The 9,962-nt window shown below is 45.0% G+C and overlaps 1 protein-coding gene and 1 long non-coding RNA gene across 36 annotated transcripts in view; one reads left to right on the forward strand and one right to left on the reverse strand.

Annotated features, from left to right (window-relative positions):
• Positions 1-9,962, reverse strand: part of RFX2 (regulatory factor X2) — a 205,281-nt gene that overhangs the window by 98,760 nt on the left and 96,559 nt on the right. The gene's annotated exons all lie outside the window — the stretch shown is intronic.
• LOC144337020 (uncharacterized) lies at positions 6,421-9,842 on the forward strand. Its single transcript, XR_013409613.1, has 3 exons — positions 6,421-8,186; positions 9,369-9,549; positions 9,744-9,842. It is a non-coding gene; the product is annotated as an uncharacterized LOC144337020 (long non-coding RNA).

Raw genomic sequence — 9,962 nt, forward strand, 5'->3', positions numbered from 1 at the left:
ATGGACCAGATGTTGAATCTAGTTTGGTTATAGTCATTGCTGGGGATTAATAGAGTAAGAGGAGAGCCCTTCTCAACTGAATTGATGTCTATCAGGGGTTGGAAAGTTTTCTTTTTTCCTTTGAGACAGAGCCTTTCTCTGTCACCCAGGCTGGAGTGCAGTGGTGTGATCACAGCTCACTGCATCCTCTAACTCCTGGGCTCAAGCCATCCTCCCACCACAGCCTCCCATGTAGCTGGGACCACAGGCATGCACTAACACTCTCAGCTAGTTTTTGTATTTTTTGTAGAGATAAGGTTTTGCCATGTTGCCCAAACTGGTCTTGAACTCCTGGGCTCATGGGATCCACCCACTTTGGCCTCCCAAAGTGTTGGGATTACAGGCGTTAGCCACTGGAAAACTTTCTATAAGGGCCAGAAAATACACATCTTCGGCTTTGCAGGTCTCTGTTGAGACTACTCAACTCTGCCTCTGGACAGCAGGAGGAATGAGCACGGCCGCCGCACTCAGTGCTCTTCAGAGCCATGCTAGAGCCTGGGGCAAAGCGGGAAAAAAAAGCAGCAGTGCTGATCCTGCCTTATGTAAAATTTCAACATTTTGTTCGTCATGGAATTTTTTTCCCGTTTTTTTTTTGAGACAGGGTCTCAAAACACGGCTCACTGCAGCCTCAACCTCCCCGGACTCAGGGAGTACAGGCACGTGCCACTACACCTGGCTAATTTTTGTATTCTTTGTAGAGACGGGGTTTCACCCTGTTGTCCTGGCTGGTCTTGAACTCCTGGCCTCAAGTGATCCACCCACCTTGGCTTCCTAGAGTGCTAGGATTACAGGTGTGAGCCACTGTGCCCGGCCTTCATCATGAAACTTTTTGGCATTTATTTTGATTTTTTTAAAATACTGCATTAAAACATTGTGTATCTTGATGACTGGTTTTTTTAGGCACTGCCTTAAATTTTGTACCTCAGGCGAGGGCCTCACTTGCCTCATGCTAGTCCCAGCCCTAGTACTGGTGCTGTTCCAATAAAACTGAACATTTATGGACACTGAAATTTATGGACACTGAAATTTAATTTCATATCATTTTCATGTGTCACAAAATATTTTTTCTTGTTTCCAATCACTTAAAAATGCAAAAAAATATTCTCAACTCATGGAAAGTAAAAACAAAAATAAAATCCACAGTAGTGTGCCAGATACAGTCTGCTGACCCGTTTTTGTTTTTTTTTCTAATTTTTATTCATTTATTTATTTATTACGAGGCTGGTTCTTGCTCTGTCACCCAGGCTGGAGTGCAGTGGTGCAAACATGGCTCACTGCAGCCTCAACCCCCAGAGCTCAAGTGATTCTCCTGCCTCAGCCTCCCCAGAAGCTGAGACCACAGCTATGTGCCACCATGCCTGGGCAATTTAAAAATTTTTTTTGTACAGATGGGGTCTCATCATCTTGTCCAGGCTGTGACCCCTATCTTAGATGGCCTTTTGGGGAACATGTCTTACTCATAATTATAGACAGTGGAAAATGCCTGCTAGCGAGTGGGCACTCAAGCGTGTCTGAATAATTTAATCCCATTTTCTCCATTCTTAAATTCCTGATTAGGTTGCTTTTCATTCTCTTCCCAGCCCCAGATCTCCAAATACAAGAGATGAGCACACGTGTCCAGGGCACCCCAGGCCTCTTGGGCAGGGAGGACTCTCGGCAGAGAAGGCCCGATATGGGAGTGTGGCGTGGGAATCGTCTGTGAGTGCTGAAGAACCGGCTCTCCACCTGCCCCAAGCTTTCTTTCCATTAGGCTCAAAAGCAGAATTCGCCCAGTTAAGGGCATGGAAACGAAATGAGCTTGCTGTGCATCGTTCAGCTAATATGTGACCACAGGCGAGATAAAGGTTGAGGGTCTTTATTGAAGCTGTGATCCTCTGCTTTAGCAGGAGAGTGTAGGGACTTACGAGGGGCAAACTATACAAAGCATATGCCTCCTAGTAAAGTAATGCTGGGAAATATGATGGGAGTCGATTACTCTTTATCATTAACTGTGGTAAAATGTGCATAATGTATAATTTACCATTTTAACCATGTTTAATGTACAGTTCAGTAGCATTAAGTGCATTCACACTGTTGTGCAACTATCACCTCCATCCATCTCCAGAGCATTCTGATCTTCCCAGATCAAAACTTTGTCCCCATGAAACACTCACTTCCTACCCCTCTCCAGCCCCTGGCACCCACCATTCTACTTTCTGTCTCTACGGATCCGATGACTCTAAGGACCTCCTAGGGGTGGAATCACACAGGATTTGTCCGTCCTTCCTTCCTTCCTTCCTTCCTTCCTTCCTTCCTTCCTTCCTTCCTTCCTTCCTCTTTCTTTCTTTCCTTCCTCCCTCCCTCCCTCCCTTTCTCCTCCTCCTCCTCCCCTTCCTTCCTTCCTTCCTTCCTTCTTTCTTTTTCTTTCTTTTCTTTCTTCTTTCGATGGAATCTCGCTCTTGTTGCCCAGGCAGGAGTGCAGTGGTGCGATCTTGCCTCACTGCGACCTCTGCCTCCTGGGTTCAAGTGATTCTCCTGCTGAAGCCTTCCAAGTAGCTGGGATTACAGGTGCCTGCCACCACGCCCAGATAATTTTATATTTTTAGTAGAGACTGGGTTTCACTATGTTGGCCAGGCTGGTCTCAAACTCTTGACCTCAGGTGATCCACCCGCCTTGGCCTCCCAGAGTGCTGGGATTAGAGGCGTGAGCCACTGCGCCCAGCTGGATTTGTCCTTTTGTGTCTGATTTCCTTCACCAAGCATGATGTCCTTAAGCATAATGCATAATGTCCATGTTGCAGCCTGTGTCAGAATTTCCTTCCTTTTTCAAGGCTGAATAGTATTCCATTGTATGGATGGATCACATTTTATTTATCCATTCATTTGTTGGTGGACACTTGAGTTGCTTCCACCTTTTAGCTATTGTAAATCATGCTGCTATGAACATGAGTGTACAAATCCCAGTTTGAGTGTACAAACACTGTTTTCCAAAGCAGCTACACTATTTTGCATACCTACCAACAGTTCACACGGGTTCGGTTCCAATTTATCCATATTCTCATCAACATCTTTCTGTCTTTTTTCTTTTGGATAACAGTCATGTTAATGGGTGTGAAGTGGTACCTTATTAGGGTTTTGATTTGCATTTCTGCAATGATTACTGGTGTGAAGCACCTTTCCAACTGCTTATTGGCCGTTTGTATATCTTCTTTGAAGAAACAGAAATATCTACTCGAGTCCTCTGTCCATTTAAAAAAATTTTTGCCAAGTTATAGAAATTCTTTATATATTTTGAATATTAACCTCTTATTAGAAATGATTTGGAAACATTTTCTTCCATTCCCTGGGTTGTCTTTTTATTCTGTTGCTACTGTTCTTTGATGCACAAAAGTTTTTAACTCTGATGGTAACTAATTTTTCTGTTTTTTCTTTTGTTGTGAGTGCTTTTGATGTCCTATCCAAGAAATCATTGCCAGATCCCATATCATAGAGATGTCTCCCTATGTTTTCTGCTAAGAATTTTACAGTTTTAGCTCTTATGCTTAGGTCTTTGATCCATTTTGAGTTAAATTTTGTAATGTTATAAAATAAGAGTCCTGGCTGGGCATGGTGGCTCATGCCTGTAATCCCAGCACTTTGGGAGGATGAGGTGGGAGGACTGCTTGAGGTCAGGAGTTCAAGACCAGCTTGGGCAACATAGTGAGACCTCATCTCCATAAAAAATTTAAAAATTAGCCTGGCATGGTGGCACATGCCTGTGATCCCAGCTGGTTGGGAGGCAGAAGCAGGAGGATCTCTTGAGCCCAGAGGTAGAGGCTGCGGTGAGCCATGATTGCACCACTGCACTCCAGCCTGGGTGATAGAACAAGATCCTGTCTCAAAGAAAAAAAAAGGCATGGGAGGTCCAATTTCATTCTTTTGAAGGTGGAAACCCAGTTTTCCCAGCATCATTTATTGGAAAGACTGTCTTTATCCCATCGAATGATCTTGGCACCCTTGCAGGAGTCAAATACGGTCATGAGGCGCTTCCTGACAGGGATACATTCTCTTCAATGCATCCTCAGGCAATTTCGTCATTGTGTGAATATCACAGAGTGTACTTACACAAACCTAGACGCTACAACCTACGTAGCACACCTGGGCTGTATGGTATAAGCTATTGCTCCCAGGCTGCAAACCTGTCTAGCATGTGACTGCAGTGAACACTGCAGGCAACTGTAACACAATGGTAAGTATTTGTGTCTCTAAACATAGCTAAGCATAGAAAAGGTACAGGAAAAATACAGCATTATAATCTTATGGGATCACTTGTATATGTGGTCTGCTGTTACGCATGGCATGATTGCGTTATAAACAGATAATTAAAGTTAAGTAATAACACACAAGAATCTAATCTTGCCAGAAAGGGCACTCTACAAGTGAACTGCAAAAGCTCACAGGAATTAGATGACTTCTGTGTTTCCCGTTTGACAGTAATGGATGCGTCCATGCACACGGCTCATTCCTGTTTTCAGTGATGCACTTCCTTACCATTATTTGCAAAGGGAATTTGTCTGTTCTGACCACACAACTCTACGGAGATACAAACATCACATGGGCACCTCTGCCTTTTCTGTTTACTACTAATGTAGATTGTCATGTAATTTTTGCCCTTCCATGCCTATTCTTCTGAGGAGAAATTCCCGGTGTTGAGCAGATTTTGAAAGAGATCCAGACTGATGAAAATTAAAAACCACTGGGCTATAGCAGTATGTCCTTTTTTTTTTTTTTTTTTGAGACAGAGTTTCATTCTGTCGCCCAGGCTGCAGTGCGATCTCAGCTCACTGCAAGCTCCACCTCCCAGGTTCACACCATTCTCCTGCCTCAGCCTCCCAAGTAGCTGGGACTACAGGCACCTACCACCACACCGGCTAATTTTTTTTTTTTTTTGTATTTTTAGTACAGATGGGGTTTCATCATGTTAGCCAAGATTGTCTCGATCTCCTGACCTCGTGATCCGCCCACCTCGGCCTCCCAAAGTGCTGGGATTACAGGCTTGAGCCATCCGCCAGGTCTTTTTTTTTTTTTTTTTTTAAATCTTTTAAAACTTAAGTTGACAAATTTGAGGACTCCAATTCAGACGAGCTTTGTTGTATAAACCAGGCAGATCTGTGGTCTTTAGAAGAAAGTAACAAAATCAATTCACTTCCTGGGCGGGGACTGAGCAGAGGCAGACAGTGGCAGCGGGTCAGAAGCCACAAGCTGCAGAGACAGACTCGTGATAGAAAGGGCGACAGGCATAACCTCCACAGGGGCAAAGTGAGATGCACACCCGTCTCCAGCAGGCAGCCACAGTCCACACAGGTGGCTACTCCTTCCTCCCACCGCCCTGTATTTAGGAACTCAAACAGCCTGGGAAGGGACTGTGCTGATAATTGGCTCTGCCTTCAAAGAACACCTGGGAGATAATTAACCCACAGTCCACCAAGTCCAGGAATTCGAGGATCGAGGATCAGAGGAAGCCCAGGAGAGAGATACCTGCCAGAGGGGAGTAAAGGGGCTTAGAGAGAAGTTCAGTTTTTTTCTCGCATCCACCCATTCAACACAGGGAAGCCCACCTGATTTACCACGTCTAGTCACTGACCTTGATCAGTTTCATGGCCAGGCATTAAGGCGAGTCCCCACTGACTTTCTCACCCCAGAGAAGCCCGATTGCAATTCAGCCCCTCCCTGGACTCTGTCAGTAATTCCTAGCAATGTCTTAACTCTAAAAAATCCAGCTACAACGAAAGATTCAGATGTTGCAAAATTTATGTTCGTGAGGTTTCAGCTCCAACTGAAAGGGCTGATATCATGGAAATAGCTTTTTTGACAGCTAAACAGAAATTATTTTCCTTGTTGATTAGCCATGACACATTCTCACTTCTTAGGTGGACAGCGTGTTTTGAGATGAAGGTGACCGGTTACAGGTGCTGGGTTTCTCTACGGGGGCAGTTTCTCCCCCAGGAGCTTCACTCCTTACATCATCATCTAGAGCAGTAATTAATTTCAGAAACCACTCCTGGCTGCCATAAAAGCTGCACACCCACTTCCAGAACTGGCTTAACCCGCCAGGAAGCAGCCACAGTCCTCAAGGGACAGTCACCCAGAGCTGCGTGTTGGTGAGTCAGAGACCAGAGCAAAGACAAAACAATGCCCCCTGAGACAGAGCCCTTCAAAGACAAAGAAGAATGCCACAGAGGAAGACCAGGGCACTACAGCTTTTTTTTCTTTTCTTTCTTTTTTTTTTTTGAGATGGAGTTTCACTCTTGTTGCCCAGGCTGGAATGCAATGGCGTGATCTCGGCTTACTGCAACCTCCACCTCCCACGATTCTCCTGCCTCAGCCTCCCGAGTAGCTGGGATTACAGGCACGCGCCACCATGCCCTGCTAATTTTGTATTTTTAGTACAGATGGGGTTTCTCCATGTTGGTCAGACTGGTCTCGAACTCTTGACCTCAGGTGATCCTCCTGCCTCGGCCTCCCCAAGTGCTAGGATTACAGGCGTGAGCCACTGCACCGACCCAGCATTTTTTTTTAAAGGCATAGTTCTCATAGGTATAAGAAGGCAATGAAATTCATCCTGCAAGATGGATGTAGCCAAAGACTCTTCTTTAATTACAACAAACAGGAGAAGATAACAAAGTAAATATTATTCCTCTCTCCCTTAGATGAAGCAAAAATATGTTAAACACCATTGAAGAGCCTAAGGGATTTTATAAACCTCAAAATTAGCACCACATTCATATACACATGAGTACTAATCACATATAGCCAAGTAATGTGTGTCAGACCAGGGGTTGGCAGGCTTTTTTTGTGAAATGCAGAATAGCAAATATTTTAGGTTTTGCAGGTCAGGCATTCTCTGTCAAGATGACTCAACTCCATCCATCGTAGGGTGAAATGATTGTGGCTGTGTGCCAATAAAACTTTATTTATGGTTCCAATTTTAGCATATTTGCTGCCGAAGCAAGCACAATTTATGGACACTGAAATGAGAATTTCAGATAATTTTGTATGTCCTAAAATATTCTTCTTTTGATTTTTTCCAACTACTTAAAAATGTAGGAAAAAAAGCATTCTTAGTTCACGGGCTTTACAAAAACAGGCAGTGAGTTGGATTTAGCCCATGGGCTAGTTTGCCCACTCTGTATTAGACTCAGATGTTTGGACTCATGTCTTTAAAACAGAGCCTAAAATAACTCCAAATAAATAAAAGGGCAGGTATCAAATAGCCCATGTAATGACAAATACCATTCTAGAAATCTGTGTCCAGCAGGTCAAGGACACTCTGGGGGTGAAGACCAACATTCCTGTCATGTCTCCATCTCAGAGGCACAGGATGTGGGGTTTTGGGCAGTCTCTGGAAAGGGCGCGTGCATGGGCAGGAGCTGGAGCAATGTCATAGGGAAGGCGAAGGCCAGCTCTCATGTCATGTGGATCCTGACCCTGTGCTATGGTTGGAATGTTTGTATCCCCCTAAAACTCACATACTGAAACCTAACCCCCAATATGACGGCATCTGGAGGTGGCGCCTTTGGGAGATGATTAGGTCATGAACATGGTGCCCTCAGGAGTGGGATTAGGGTCCTTGCAAAAGAGGCCCCAGAGACTTCCCCTGCCCCTTCCATCATGTGAGCATACAGCTAGAAGGCAGAAGCTGAACCAGAAAGCAGGCCCTCCCCAGACACCGAATCTGCCAGTGCCTTGTTCTTGGACTGACCAGCCTCCAGAGCTGACGGCAACGCATTCCCGTTGTTCAGAAGCCAGCCAGTTTCTAAGATTTTTGTTGTAGCGGCTGAATGAACTGCCACCCTCCCTTCCCTCCACCACCCTGTGTAGCTCTTACATGTGTTCAGGACCTTCACGATTCAGGGTCTTTGGACATTTCACAGAAGAAGAGAAACTTGTGGATTAGAGAAAATTATTATACGAGATAACATCTTTAGATTGTTTGTTTGTTTGTTTGGAGACAGGGTCTCGCTTTTGTCACCCAGGCTGGACTGCAGTGGCATGAACATGGCTCACTGCACTCTCAATGTCCCGGGCTCAAGAGGACCTCCCACCTCACCCTCTGGAGTAGTTGGGACCAGAGGCCCACACCACCACCCCTGGCTATTTTTGTATTTTATATTTTTCATAGAGACAGGGTTTCACCATGTTGCCCAGGCTGGTCTTGAACTCCTGAGCTCAAGTGATCTTCCTGCCTCAGCCTCCCAAAGTGCTGAGATTACAGGCATGAGCCACCGTGCCAGCCCAGATAACACCTTTGAATATACATTTCTCGGCCGGGTGAGGTTGCAGTGAGCCAAGATTGTGCCATTGCACTCCAGCCTGGGTGACAGAGTGAGACTCTGTCTCAAAAAAAAAAAAAAAAAAAAAAATACATTTCTTCAAAGAAGATCTACAGACAGAGAAAAGCACATGAAAAGAGGCTCAGCATCATTAGTCATTAGAGAAACACAAATCAAAACAACAATGAAATACCACTTCACACCTACTAGGCTGGCTATAGTAAAAACAGGGAAAAATAAAAGTGTTGGTGAGGATGTGGAGAAACTGGAGCCCTCACTCCCTGCCGGTGGGAATGTGAAAGGACGGTTTGACAGTTGACATGCAGTTACCATACGACTTAGCAACTCCACTCCTAGGTATATTCCCTGAAGAAATGAAGCTATATGTCCAGGCAAAAGCTTGTCCGCAAATATTCACGGCAGCACTATTCGTAATAGTCAAAAGGTAGAAACAACCCAAATGCCCATCAAGGGATGAACGCGTAAACAGATGTGGTCCATCCATGGAGTGGAATACTATTCAGCCATGAAAAAGAATGAAGCTCTGACACAGGCTACAATGTGGATGAACTTCAAAACAATATTATCCAATCTTCCAGGGCTTAAATATATATTTATATACACACAAGTGAAAGAAGCCAGTCACGAGAAAGGTCACATATTGTATGATTCTATTTATAGGAAATATTCAGAAGAGGAAAACCCACACAGACGAGAAGTAGACTGGTGTTTGCCAGGGGCTGGGGAGTGGGGGACTGTGATTGACTTCTAATAGGTATGGAGTTTCTTTTCATGGGGACAGAAATGTTCTGGAATTAGAGAGTGATGATGGCTTCACAACACTGTGAAAATCCTAAAATCCACCAAATGAAAACCACTTTAAAGTGGTTAAAATGGTAAATTTTGGGCTGGGTGTGGTGGCGTATGCCTGTAAACCCAACACTTTGGGAGGCTGAGGCTGGGGACTGCTTGAATCCAGGAGTTTGAGAGCAGCATGGGCAACATAGTGAGACCCTGTCTCTACAAAAAATTAGCCAGGCACGGTGGCGTGCACCTACAGTCCCAGCCCAGGAGGTGGAGGCTACAGTAATCCATGATCGCACCACCGCACTGCAGCCTGGGCGACAGAACAAGAGCCTATCTGAAAAAAAAAAAAAAAAAAAAAAGTGAATTGTATGTGAATTTTACCACAATTGAAAAAAGAAGATGGCCGGGCGCGGTGGCTCAAGCCTGTAATCCCAGCACTTTGGGAGGCCGAGGCGGGCGGATCACAAGGTCAGGAGATCGAGACCACAGTGAAACCCCGTCTCTACTAAAAATACAAAAAACTAGCCGGGCGCGGTGGCGGGCGCCTGTAGTCCCAGCTACTCAAGAGGCTGAGGCAGGAGAATGGCGTAAACCCAGGAGGCGGAGCTTGCAGTGAGCCGAGATCGCGCCACTGCACTCCAGCCTGGGCAACAGCGTGAGACTCCGTCTCAAAAAAAAAAAAAAAAAGAAAAAAGAAAAAAGAAGATGACGCTGAGTGCTGGCAAATGCCAGCCACGAAGAGAAACAATGACATAGAGACTAAAAGCATTTCCTGCATTCCTCACCTCAGGAGAAGTAAAATGCAATATTCTCATAATTATGAGA

This window comes from Macaca mulatta, chromosome 19, assembly GCF_049350105.2.
Source record: "Macaca mulatta isolate MMU2019108-1 chromosome 19, T2T-MMU8v2.0, whole genome shotgun sequence".
NCBI classification, from domain to species: Eukaryota; Metazoa; Chordata; class Mammalia; order Primates; family Cercopithecidae; genus Macaca; species Macaca mulatta.